This window comes from Heterodontus francisci, chromosome 14 (assembly GCF_036365525.1).
Source record: "Heterodontus francisci isolate sHetFra1 chromosome 14, sHetFra1.hap1, whole genome shotgun sequence".
In the NCBI taxonomy this organism is placed as follows: Eukaryota; Metazoa; Chordata; class Chondrichthyes; order Heterodontiformes; family Heterodontidae; genus Heterodontus; species Heterodontus francisci.
In genome coordinates, this window is record NC_090384.1 from 49566358 (window position 1) to 49578737 (window position 12380).

Sequence of the window (12380 nt, forward strand, 5' to 3'; positions counted from 1 at the left end):
ATGAGTGAGTATGTGTGCAATTTAGGTGAGGACATCAAACGTGGCGAGTAGGTAAAAGAAAACTTGGTAACACTGACAGTCTATACTGACATGTAAGGAGTAGCCACTTGGATGAGGTAGTGAAGAGTTACTAATGGTCATGGAAGCAGACACCAGCAAAAGTCAGAACCTTCAGGAAAGAATCAACAAAAAGCCCAGAAAATTGGAAAATATATCATACTTGGGAAGGCCATACATTGAAAATGATCTACATGTGGATCACAGTGGTTATATTCCAAGTAGGAAACACAGAATCCAGACATTGGTTTGTATATAAAATGAATAATTACCCACAGTTACCAGAAGTACAACTCTCTTTATGATTTAGTGCAGAAAACTCAACCACAACATGTAATTAAAATGTTTCAGTCATATTTAAACTGTCAGTAAAAATTATGCAACCGATTATGTAATTCCTTCTGTTGAATTAAGTACTTTGGAAAATTATACCATCATTCATCAAGCAATTACCATTTTTCTGGAGCCAAAGTAAAATTTCAGTAAATAATTTTTTGGATTACAAGAGCTGTAGTTTATTTCTGCTCCTGTTTACAAAATACCCTCAAGATACATATTTCTGAGGAACCAGATGAGGAACCAGGTCTCATAATGCAGGATACAAACAGGACCAAAAAACATGAGATGGAAGATGAGGTGAACGCAATATTGTTCACTAGATAATGTTAGACTTGGGTTTCAAAAGTCTGTAGATTATAAAATGAAGGGGAGACAGAGGGAACTGAACAGTTGCACTGTTTTGAGGTCCTGGGAAGTAATGAGTTAGAGTAGAAGACAGTTTAATGAGTCACCCAGTCAATGTGACATCCAGCTCTACCTCATGACCACCTCTCTCGATACCTCCACTGTCTCTAAATTGTCAGACTGCTTGTCTGACATCCAGTACTGGATGAGCAGAAAATTAGGAGCACCAGTGTTATTTAGTGGAAGATAATGTGGTTTTACATTCCTACAACTAATCACTCGTAACGTTCATATCAAAAAAGAGTAGAGTAATATACAAAGTGTTTTTTATGGCATACAATGTGCACTTTTGTTCTTTCTATGGGGTAGAATTTCCATAAGATTTGTCCTGATCTCCTGCCCTAACTTCAGTGGAAACCCTGGAGAAGCAGCGTTAATGGCTGTTTATGCCATTTCTCCAGGGTTTCTGCCAATTTTTTTGCTGAAGATATCGGGAGATATCACGAGAACCGGTACAGAAATTACTAGTGCCTGTGTCTGAATGTCTTTGAGACTGTGAGATTGAACTCCCCTTGACACTGTGATTTAGGAGGGAAATGGTTGAGCTATACAGACCAAGTATATCACAGGTTTGATATCAGATTTATGCACAGTTAGCTAGAGGAAGCACTTTAATTGAATTTAGCACCCTTGTGGAGTGATTGGGGGAGGGAAGGGCAGGAGATCATCCATGCTTCTCACTTCTGATTGCCATCCAGGGGCTGTTGTAACAGGCGAGTCTTAGTGACTATTATGTGGGGACATAATTGGGCTTAAGCTATGATGCCTCAGGCAATTGAATAGCCTATCGGCACTCTGTTGTACCTCACACATCAACAATGGTCACTTGGGTGAGGAAAGAAATTATAAAAGCAAATTGGAATGGGAACAAAAGTCCTTGGGAACAAGAAATCTCAAAGCAATCACATTTTACGTAGAGAGTAAATATTACATTTTTGCTTGTTTGGAAAGGTGGTAATTTTTATGTTTTATCAGATTATGAATCAGCATTAAACTATAAATTTTTCTCTTCCCATCATATCCTCATTGTTTTTATTGCCATCATAGTCTGCTCTGTGCAATATGCTTATGGCCATAATTCATTCACATATTACATCTCACCATGCTGCTTTTCGCACAGAGATAAACAAAATAAGATCATTGAGAGCACTGTGTGATGCAGCAAATTACAACACTGCCATTTCAACCCTGAAGCATGAATTGAACTCTAAGATAGATGTGATGAAAGTCATCTTTTCTTAGTTTGCTATAAGGATCTCATCCCAGCCCAGGTAGCCAAAAGTTCATGACAAAAAAACTACCTACAAGTGGTACTAAATTGGTAGCATAATTCAGCGGCCAGGAAGAAATAAAAAAATGTATATTAGTGTAACAAGCAGTGCTGTTTAAAGGCTGGAGCTCATAACATTTGTTGGGGTCAGGTCAAGGTAAATCCCCAATACTTTACACAAGCTGGACATGGTTGATGATTTTAGGCATGGCACAACTTCTGCTTTTGAACAAATAAATTGGTGGTATTTGCTATCTCATGATCTGTAGCATTAGTGGATGGAGAATGGGTTTTTGAGTCTCAAAAGGAAGTACCTAAAATGGGGAAATTCCATTTTTTTAAAATTTGTTTTCAGGGTTCAGGCAACCCCGACAAGGGCACATCTGCTGCCCATTTTAGATCATCATAGAAAGCCGTGATGATGGCTCTCCTATGCTGTATCAGACATGGCTCAGTGGCAGCATTCTCTCTTCTGAATCAGAAGGTTGTTGATTGAAGTCCCACTCCAGACACTTGAACACATAATCTGGGTTACCACTTCAATTCAGTGTGGCGTGTTGGAGATGCTGTCTTTTGAATGAAACATTAAACTGAGCACCTGTCTGACCTCTTGGGTAGATCCAAAAGATCCGATGGAATCATAAAATGATATAGTACAGAAGGAGGTTATTCAGCCCATCATGTCTGCCTCAGCTCGTTGGTAGAGCAATCCAGTTAATCTCATCCCCCTGCTCTCTCCACGTGGCCTTCTACAATTTTGTCTTCAAACATTTGTTCAATTCCCTTTGAAAGTTAATACTGAATTTGCTTCTATTATTCTTTAAGGCACAACACGCCGTGTAAACAAATGTTTCCTCACGTTGCCTCTACTTTTGTCAATCACCTGCAATCTGTGACCCTGGCTACCAACCTTTCTGCCACTGCAAATAGTTTCTCCTTACTTAACACAAAAGGAAAATTCAGTGAATTCTGGAAATAGGAAATAAAAACAGAAAATGCTGGAAATATTCAGCAGGTCTGGCAGCATCTGTGGAGAGAGAGAAACAGTTAACATTTCAGGTCTGTTACTGTTCTGATGGAAGGTTACAGACCAGAAACGTTGAGCTGAATTTTCATTTTTGGGTCAGGACCCCGACATGGGGAGCACTTCCAGGTTCCCACCTCACAAGGCATCGGTGCCTGATGCCCGAAGCAATTTTCAAGATGATCAATTAGAGGCCAGACGGGCGTGGCAAGGCTAGAATATTTAATTAGTAGTTTGTAATAGTGTTTACTAAGGAAGAGGAATCCGCCAAAAATCTATAGAAGTGGAGAGAGTAGAATCAATGGGTAGGGGTAAAAATTGAGGGGGAGGATGTACTGGAAAGCTTTAGGGTAGATAAGTCACCTGGTCCAGATAGCTTGCATCTCAGGTTGCTAAAGGACGTGGGGAATGAGATAGCGGAAGGCCTTGCCATAATCTCCCAATCTTCGCTCGGTATTGGGGAGGTGCCAAAGGATTGGACAGTGGCAAGTGTGACACCCTTATTCAAGAAAGGGTGGAAGGTCAGTCCTAGTAACTACAGGCCAGTTAGTTTATCAGTGGTGGGTAAGGTTTTAGAAACAATAATCAGAAAAAAAAAATCACCAGGCGCTTGGAGAGGTTTGAGCTAATTAAGGATAGCCAACACAGATTTGTAAAAGGCAGGTCATGCTTGACTAACCTAACTGAATTTTATTGATGCAGTAACAGAGAAGGTTGATGAAGGGAATGTGGTGGATGTTGTCGATATGGATTTTAAGAAAGCAATGCCCTTGAACTGAGTGGCTTGCTAGGCCATTTTAGAGGACAGTTAACAGTCAATGACATTGGGTCTGGAGTCACATGTAAGTCACACCAGGTAAGGATGGCAGATTTCCTTCCCTAAAGGACATCAGTGAACCAAATGGACTTTTAGGACAATCGATGATAGTTTCATGGCACCATTACAGAGACCAGCTTTCAATTCCAGATTCTTTTTATTAATTGAATTTATTAACTAATAGAATTTAAATTCCACCAGCTGCTGTGGTGGGATTTGAACCCATGTCCCCAGGGCATTAGCCTGGGCCTCAGGATTACTAGTCCAGTGACATTACCATTATGCTACCTTCTCCCCTATGTTTGATAAAGTAGCACATAAAGGGCTGGTTAACAAAATTGAGGCTCATGGAATAGGAGGGTCAGTGTCCAATTGATGAAAAATTAGCTTAAGGACAGAAAACAGTAAGTCATGGTAACTGGTTGTTTTTTAGACTGGAGGATGGTAGACAGTGGTATTCCCCAAGAGTCAGTGCTAGGACCATTGCTTTTTTGATTTATGTAAATGACTTGGATTTTGGAATATAGAGCAGAATCTCAAAATTTGCGGATGACACCAAACTTGGAGGTGCAGCAACAGTTAAAATGATACGAATTACCTGCAACAGGATATAGATAGGTTAGCAGAATGGGCAGACAAGTGACAGATGGAATTTAATACAGACAAGTGTGAGGTGATGCATTTTGGCTCAAGGAATAAAGTGAGGCAATATAGATTTAATGGCATAGTTCTAAAGAGTGTGAAGGAACAGAAGGATCTGGGGGTTCACGTGCACTGATCTTTGTAGGTGGCAGGATATATTGAGAGTGTGGTTAGCAAAGCATATGAGATCTTGGGCTTCATAAATAGAAGCATAGAGTACAAAAGCAGGGAAGTTATGCTGAACCTTTATAATGGTTTGGTTGGACCCCAACTGGAATATTGCGCTTTATTCCTCTCACCACACTTTCAGAAGGATGTGAGAGTCCTTAAGAGGGTGTAGAGAAGATTTACCAGAATGCTCCCAGGGCTGAGGGATTTTAGTCACAAGGTTAGGTTGGAAAAGCTGGGGTTGGTCTCCCTGGAGCAAAGGAGATTGAGGGGAGATTTGATAGAGGTGTGCAAAATTATGACAGCCTTAGATACGTTAGACAAAGAAAAACTGTTCCCATCAATTGATGGTACAAGCACTAGGGGACACAGGTTGAAGGTTTTGAGCAAGAGATGCAGGGAAAATGTGAGGAGGAACTTTTTTTATGCATGGAGTGATAATGACCAGGAACTCACTGCCCACAAAGGTGGTGGAAGTGGAAACAATCAATCATTTCAAAAGGAAATTGTATGGTCACTTGAAGGAAATAAACTTGAAAGGCTACGGTGACTGAGCAGGGGAGTGGGACTGACTGGATTGTTCTGCGGAGAGCCGGCATGGACTCGATGGGCTGAATGGTCTCCCTGTATGCTGTAAATGACTCTACTGTGCGTTCGCCATCCAATTTAAGGACAGTAGGTGAGCTCCTGAGGCTGGAGGACCAATAGGAGACACACCAGCACTAAAAGGTCAGCAACACCACTGTCAGAGGTCGGCTCTGCCTATGTAGTGGAGGCAGGCAGAACAAGAGGGAAGCGTCCTCTAATGAGTTTTTAAACTTTACAAAAACGAGGCCACAGCTGCCATTGGAACCTCTCCACAGGATGACTTGTGGTCATAGCTGTGGCCCTATGGCAATTGGAGTTGGGGGGTGGGGGGATAATATTAGATTACACGATGGAGTGCTGGCCTCCCAGTCTGCCAGGTTTCGACCTCAGTGAGGGACCCGCATGCTAACGGGAAAATTCCAGTCCTTGTCGAGAGTGTGTTCTTAATAAGCCTTTTACATGGTTTGATTGGCTACCTGCCGCTTGCCCCTCCCCAACTGCACCTGTCACCCCCACCCTGAACCAGCCTCTTCCAAAATGGCCCGGAGGCAGGAATACACTGGCAAATGCCCAACGAAATTTCAGCCAGTTAACTCTGTTTCTCTCTCCACAGATGCTGCCAGACCTTCTGTGTATTTCTGGCATTTTCTGTTTTTGGTCCTCCTTATTTATTCTTATCAAAGCCATTCATGATTTTGAACACCTCTACCAAATCTCCTCCTAAACTTCGTTCTAAGGAGAACAACCCATTTTTCCAGTCTCTCCACATAATTGGTACCATTCCAATAAATTATTCTGTACCCTCTGCAAGCGCTTTGACACCTTCCTTAAATATGATGCCCAGAATTAAACACAATACTCCAGCTGAAGCCAAACCTGTGTTTTATAAAGATTTAGCATAACTTCCTTGCTTTTGTACTCTATGTCTCTGTTAGCACAGCCAAGAAAACCCATGTTATTTTTTAAAAACAGCCTTCTCAATTTGTCCTGCCAAGTTGATTTGTGTACATACACCCCCAGTTCCTGCACCCTCATTAAAATTGTATTGTTTAGTTTATATTGCCTTTCCTCATTCCTCCAACCAAAATGTATTACTTCACACTACTCTGCATTAAATTTCATCTACTACGAGCTCGCGGGCTGCACGCCAAAGAGCCGCCGCAATCTCAAGCGCAGCGGTTCATTTAGATAGCCGGGGCGGGCCGCACTCCCTCCCCAGTCATGTGGAGGGGGTAGGCTGTCCGTCCCAGGCAATAGAGTCAGCTGCCTGTGTGCAGGCGTGATGCCATTTTTAAAGGCCCTACCAGTTTATTTATATATTTAAAGACATATTGAATAAAATTAAATAAAAACATTTTTGCCTCCTCCCCCACCGCTCCCATAACAGTTACATTAACTATTTGCACTTCCCCCCCAAAACCTTTACCATCTAACTTTACCCCCTTCCCACAAACTGCACAAAGTTTAAAGTGCAACCCTTCCCACCATCGCCTACACCTACAAGGTTTATTTGACCCCGTTCAACTGCCCACACCGATAAACTTACCTCCTCTTCTTTCCCCCACCAGTGTGGCGTCTTTTCTCCCCAGACGGGGATCCGAAGGCACGGGAACGCCGACCACAGGGCCGAAGATCACGGCGGGCCATCAAGATTAGCTGCAAGTATATGTAAATCTATTAATTTTATTAATTTGCATGTACTGATTGTAGTCCCGTCGCCGAGCGGGCCGGGCCCTGTTGGTGTCGAGGTCTGTGGCGGGCCTCATCCGGAGCCACCTTCAGGCCCCCTCAGCCACCGATCCCGACGTCGAGAGCTCCTTAAAATCCAGCCCTATGTGTCTGCCCATTTTACCAGTCAGTCTATGTCCTCCAGAAGTTGTTTATTATTCTCCTCAGAAGATCGCACAACAGGATTCAAAAAGCAGGTCATTTCTTGATGGTTTTTAAAGCTTTGTAAATAATCTGGCTCCTTTAGGAGAGACAAGCTTATCAAACAGCTGCTTTTATGCAGAAATTTCCTTGAGCAATTTGCTCTTAATTGACATTAGGATTTGCCTAATTAGACCACTTTCCTACAGTGACCATAAAGTTGGATTCGACACCGATACGCATGACAATTTTGCACCAGACCTCAGATTATCTATTAGCAATGGTATGATAGATAAACTATCGTTAAAGAAGAAAAATTGCCAACTAAACATACATTTTACAACATGAACAAGATTTTGCATGACTTCAACCCCAGATGCTCATTCACTTTTACTTTCAAACCAAATGTAACATGCTACATCTCAATACCCCTATAACCGCACGTATATCACCTCAGGATTCAATGGGGTAGCTTTTCTATTGGCTCCCTGGGCATACAAACTGCAATTTAGTTTCACGTAACATAAACTTTCCAATTTTTAATTCCACTCATTTCTGGAAATGAAAATTGGGTGGTATCTGTAACAGGCAGCTGATCTATAATGCCAATTTTACATTTGAACAAAAAGTTTAAAATTTATTCCAGTTTCTCCAATGTGATTATCAGTCTCCTAAGCTCCACCCTACATAAATTCTAGCTCATTAAAAATTGTACTAATTATAATGTATCCTGAACTACTCTGGTTCTTAAATAACTCCATTGGTTCCCTAGCCCCCATTTCAGCGCTCTGGAATTTTCTGAACTGTCAGCATTCACCATCATTGCCCCTCTGAATCTGACAACAACTTCAGGATTTAGCCAAGCATAGAATAATATTGATATCCTGAAGTTGTGATCTGCAATTACTGCTCCGTCACAGGCTGCGATGTGGACCTTCACAACCCCAATACGGCAATCAGAGAAATCAATTGATATGCGAGAACATCCCCTTCTCTGCTCTAATATCACTGTCAGAAACCCCATTAAAAGTTAAGCCTTGTTCAATGACATGGAACTGGGTTTTTAACACTGATCTGCGAATTAACTACTGCTGAACAACTGATCGGGCCCTGAAAAATATGAAAGGTTGTTAAATGTCTCCATTACGATTAATGACTAGATTTTTAAACTAGACTTTTCGCTGTGTAAAATATTTAAAGAGTGGTTTGGTTAATAGAGCTGTTCATATCGCGGTTGGCTGTCCATGAGAATTCTTTATTGTGATTGGCTGCTTGGATAGCTCAATGACATCACTGCAGCTTGACACTAGGAAATACACAGCATTAAAGAATGTTACAATCAAATGCATAGTGAAAGAATTAAAGTTCTAGCCACAGAGATTGACCAATCTCTCAGCTAGGCTTTCTTCAAGGTCAGCAGTGAGGGCTCTTGTTTTGCCGCCGTCTGGAAAGTCAGGGAAAGATCCTCATATGCTTTCTTCATCGAGTCAATCCACCCTATTTATAACAACTTACATTTCTATGGTGCATGTAGCACAGTAAAAGTCCCAAGGCACTTAACAAGAGCAGTATGAATAAAAACATTTTTTGGCACCAAGACACAGAAGGAAAAATCAGGAAAGATGATCAAAAGCTTGATCAAAAAGGTGAGTTTTAAGGACTATCTTAAAAGAGGAGAGAGAGGTATAGAGGCATAGAGGTTTAGGGAGGGAATTCCAGACCGTAGGGCCACGGCAGCTGAAAGTACAGCCGCCGGTGGTGGTGCATTTAAAATCAGGGATGTGCAAGAGGACAGAATTGGAGGAACGCAAAGATTTCAAAGGCTTGTCAGGCTGCAGGAGGCTACGCAGATAAGGAGGGTGAAGCCATGGAGGGTAGAAAAACAAAGATGAGGATTTTAAAATTGAAGCTTTGTTGGACAGGGAGACAGTGAAGGTTAGCAAGCACAGGGGTGATGGGTGATCTATTTGTAGCAAGTTAGGATATGAGCAGCAGAATTTTGGATGAGCACAATTTTATGTAGACTGGAAGATAGAAGGCTGGCCAGGAAAACATTGATACCTCTAGACTTGACTATTCCAAAGACATGGATGAGGGTTTCAAATGAGCTGAGGCAGGGTCCGTGTTGAGCAACGTTACAGAGGTAGAAGTAGGCAGTCTTGGTGATGGCGCGGATATGTGGTCAGAAATTCAACTTGCGGTCAGATACAACTCAGAGGATGTGAGTGGTCTTGCTCAGCTTAAGAAAGTTACCAGGGATGGAAACAGTGGACAAGGGAACAGAGTTGGTGGCAGGGACCAAAGACAATTGCTTCAGACTTCTGAATATTTTATTGGAGGAAATTTCAACTTATTCAATATTTGATGTTGAACAAACAGAGTGACAAATCAGAGACAGTTGAGAGGTTCAAGGAGGTGGTAGTGAACTAGAGGCGAGTGTTGTTGGCATACAGGTGGAATGTGTTTTCGGATGATATTGCCGAGGGGTAACATGTAGATGAGAAACAGATCTTTGGGGAACTCCAGATGTAACAGAGTGAGAGCAGGAAGAGAAGCCATTTCATGAGATTCTCTGGCTATGATTAGATAGGTAAGAATGGAATGAAGCTAGGGCAGTACTACCTAGCCGGATGACAAAGGAGAGATATTGGAGGAGGATGGTGTGGTCAACTAGGTCAAAAGCTACAGGCAGGTTGTAACTGTTCACAGTTACAAATAATGTCATTTGATACTTTAACAAAGGCTGTTTCAGTGCTGTGGCTGGGCCAGAAACTGGAGTGGAGGGATTCAAATATGGAATTCTGGGAACGATGGGCACGGATTTTGGAAGCAACAACACGTTCAAGGGAGAGGAAAGGGAGGTTGTTTGCATGTACAGGGGGGTCAAGAATAGGTTTTTTGGGGAGGGGCGATGACAGCAGATTTACAGGGGTACGGGTGGGGATCCATCAACAATGTCAGCTAACATGAGGCCCAGTAGCATTCAAGCCACACAAGTGTTGCGTTATGGCCATCTCCAACAAGAGAAAATCTAACCACCTCCCCTTGACATTCAATGGTATTACCATCGTTGAATCCTCCACCATCAATATCCTGGGGGTTACCATTGACCAGAAACTGAACTGGACCAGCTACATAAATACTGTGGCTGAAAGAGTAGATCAGAGGCTGTGAATTGTGTGGCAAATAATTCTCCTCCTGACTCCCCAACATCTACAAGGCACAAGTCAGGAGTGTGATGGAATACTCTCCACTTGCCTGGATGAGTGCAACTCCAACAAAACTCAAGAAGCTCGACACCATACAGAGTAAAGCAGCCAGCTTGATTAGCATCCCATTCACCACCATAAACATTCTCTCCCTCCATCACCAGCGCACAGTGGCAGCAGTGTGCACCGTCTACAAGATGCACTGCAGCAATTCACAAAGGCTCCTTTGACAGCAGCTTCCAAACCTGCAACGTCTACCACCTAGAAGAACAAGGGCAGCAGACGCATGGGAGCACCACCACCTGCAAGCTCCCCTCAAAGTCACAAAACATCCTGACTTGGAACTATATTGCCATTCTTTCACTGTCACTGGATCAAAATCCTGGAACTCCCTCCCTCACATGTACCTACACCACATGGACTGCAGAGGTTCAAGAAAGCAGCTCATCACCACCTTCTCAAAGGCAATTAGGGATGGGCAAAAAATGCTGGCCTTGCAAGCAATGCCCACATCCCATGAAAAAGGGAAGCTGAGGGTCAACAGTTTGGCTGGAAAAGGGTCGAGGGAGCAGGAGGGGGTCTCGTGGACAAGAGATGGTCGGAGAGAGCATTGCATGACATGGGATGGAATCTCGAGAAAGAAACAAGTTCAGAGCTAGGGCAGTGGGAATTTTTGAGGAAGTTTATCCCAAAGAGCTTGGGGTAAGAAGGGAAGTGGCAGAGGCAGCTGAACGGATCGTCTCAATCCTGGTGACAAAGAAATCCACGAGTTCCTCACACTTACTATTGGAGGTTTGGATGAAGGAGGTAGGAGAGGGTGCTTTAAGAAGATGGTTTGTAATAGAGAAGAGAAGGTGGAGATTACCTTGACATTCCTGAATGATCTTTGAATAGTGAACAATTTTAGTAATGGAGAGCATTTCCCAATGACACTAAGTGGCTTGGCCAGATCTGGCGATGAATGATTTAATGAGTTGTTTAGCAAAGACATGTTCACATTTGCATCACTTGGACTTAAAGCGGAGATGAGGGTTTTATTGGGGGAACAAGTTGAGTGAAAAAGAGTAATAGTTCTAATAGGAACAAGGGCATCAAAGGTGGTGGAGAGAATGTGATTTGACAAATCAATAACTGTTGGGGTGTCATGATGAATTGAAGGCCAAAGATTAGATTGTTGGGAATCTGAAAGTGCTAAGTGACTTGAGGGAGAGTTTTTCCAGGGATGAAAAAAAGTGGGCTTGGGAGAGGGAAGGGAAATGTGGGTAGAGAGTGACATAAGGAAATGATCACAGCTTGCCTCATCAGCGATAGTAAAGTTCCGGGTAGCGAGGCCTCATGATAACAAGATCAAGGGGGTGGCCATGAATATGGGTAGGTGGGAGAAATTTAGGAAGGAAAGGACAACAGTATACTGAGAGGAGAGAGAACAAGAAGATTTGAGATGGAGACTGAAATCACTGAGGATGAGAAGACAGTAAATGCAGAGGCTGAGGGAAGAAAGCAGAGAAGATAGCTGAGTGAGAAATTTGGAGTGATATTTAGGTGGGCAATACAGAACAAGGATTTTAAATGAGAGGCAAAGGGTGGAATAGGAGAAGTTGACAGAGGAGTAGGGAGACAAAGAAAGGTGTGATTTGCAGGTAATCATACACCTTCCTCTGTGCATCTCCTGACATCCTCTGACAGGTCCATATTCTCCAGCTCTACATCCCAGCAAACAGACTCTTCTGTGTCTGGCATACTGTGACTTTCTCTCCTTTCTTGCAGTACTCCCTCCATTGGTGACAAAGTCCATTATTCACCTGCATACTGTTGTGTTATTGCTTTCTCAGCAATACAGTACCAAACAACTGAATGGCAAGTTGAATGAAGGGTTCTTTATTACAAAGTAACAGATTTACAAGAGAGCTCTGTAATACATGTGCTGACTGTAGACTAATACAACTGCAACTGCTATATCACATGTTGGTTGACATCACTTCCTGTAATGAT

At 42.6% G+C, this 12380-nt stretch overlaps 1 protein-coding gene and 1 long non-coding RNA gene across 13 annotated transcripts in view; one reads left to right on the forward strand and one right to left on the reverse strand.

The window, feature by feature from the left end:
• LOC137377033 (synaptotagmin-7-like) overlaps window positions 1-12380 on the reverse strand; it is a 1016894-nt gene that overhangs the window by 590882 nt on the left and 413632 nt on the right. The window contains exon 1 of one of the 7 annotated variants that reach the window (XM_068046198.1): window positions 6857-6870. The exons of the other annotated variants lie outside the window; for them this stretch is intronic. The gene's annotated coding sequence lies outside the window, so the exon portion shown is untranslated. Of the gene's footprint in view, window positions 1-6856; window positions 6871-12380 lie in introns of those variants that run through there. 7 annotated transcript variants of the gene reach the window in all.
• The window catches only part of LOC137377034 (uncharacterized), a 114734-nt gene that overhangs the window by 10706 nt on the left and 91648 nt on the right, over window positions 1-12380 (forward strand). For 4 of the 6 annotated variants that reach the window (XR_010976343.1, XR_010976345.1, XR_010976344.1 and 1 more), the window contains exon 2: window positions 6879-6978. This is a non-coding gene — a long non-coding RNA (uncharacterized lncRNA). The remainder of the gene's footprint in view (window positions 1-6878; window positions 6979-12380) is intronic. The other 2 variants (XR_010976346.1, XR_010976348.1) reach the window with 1 other exon arrangement.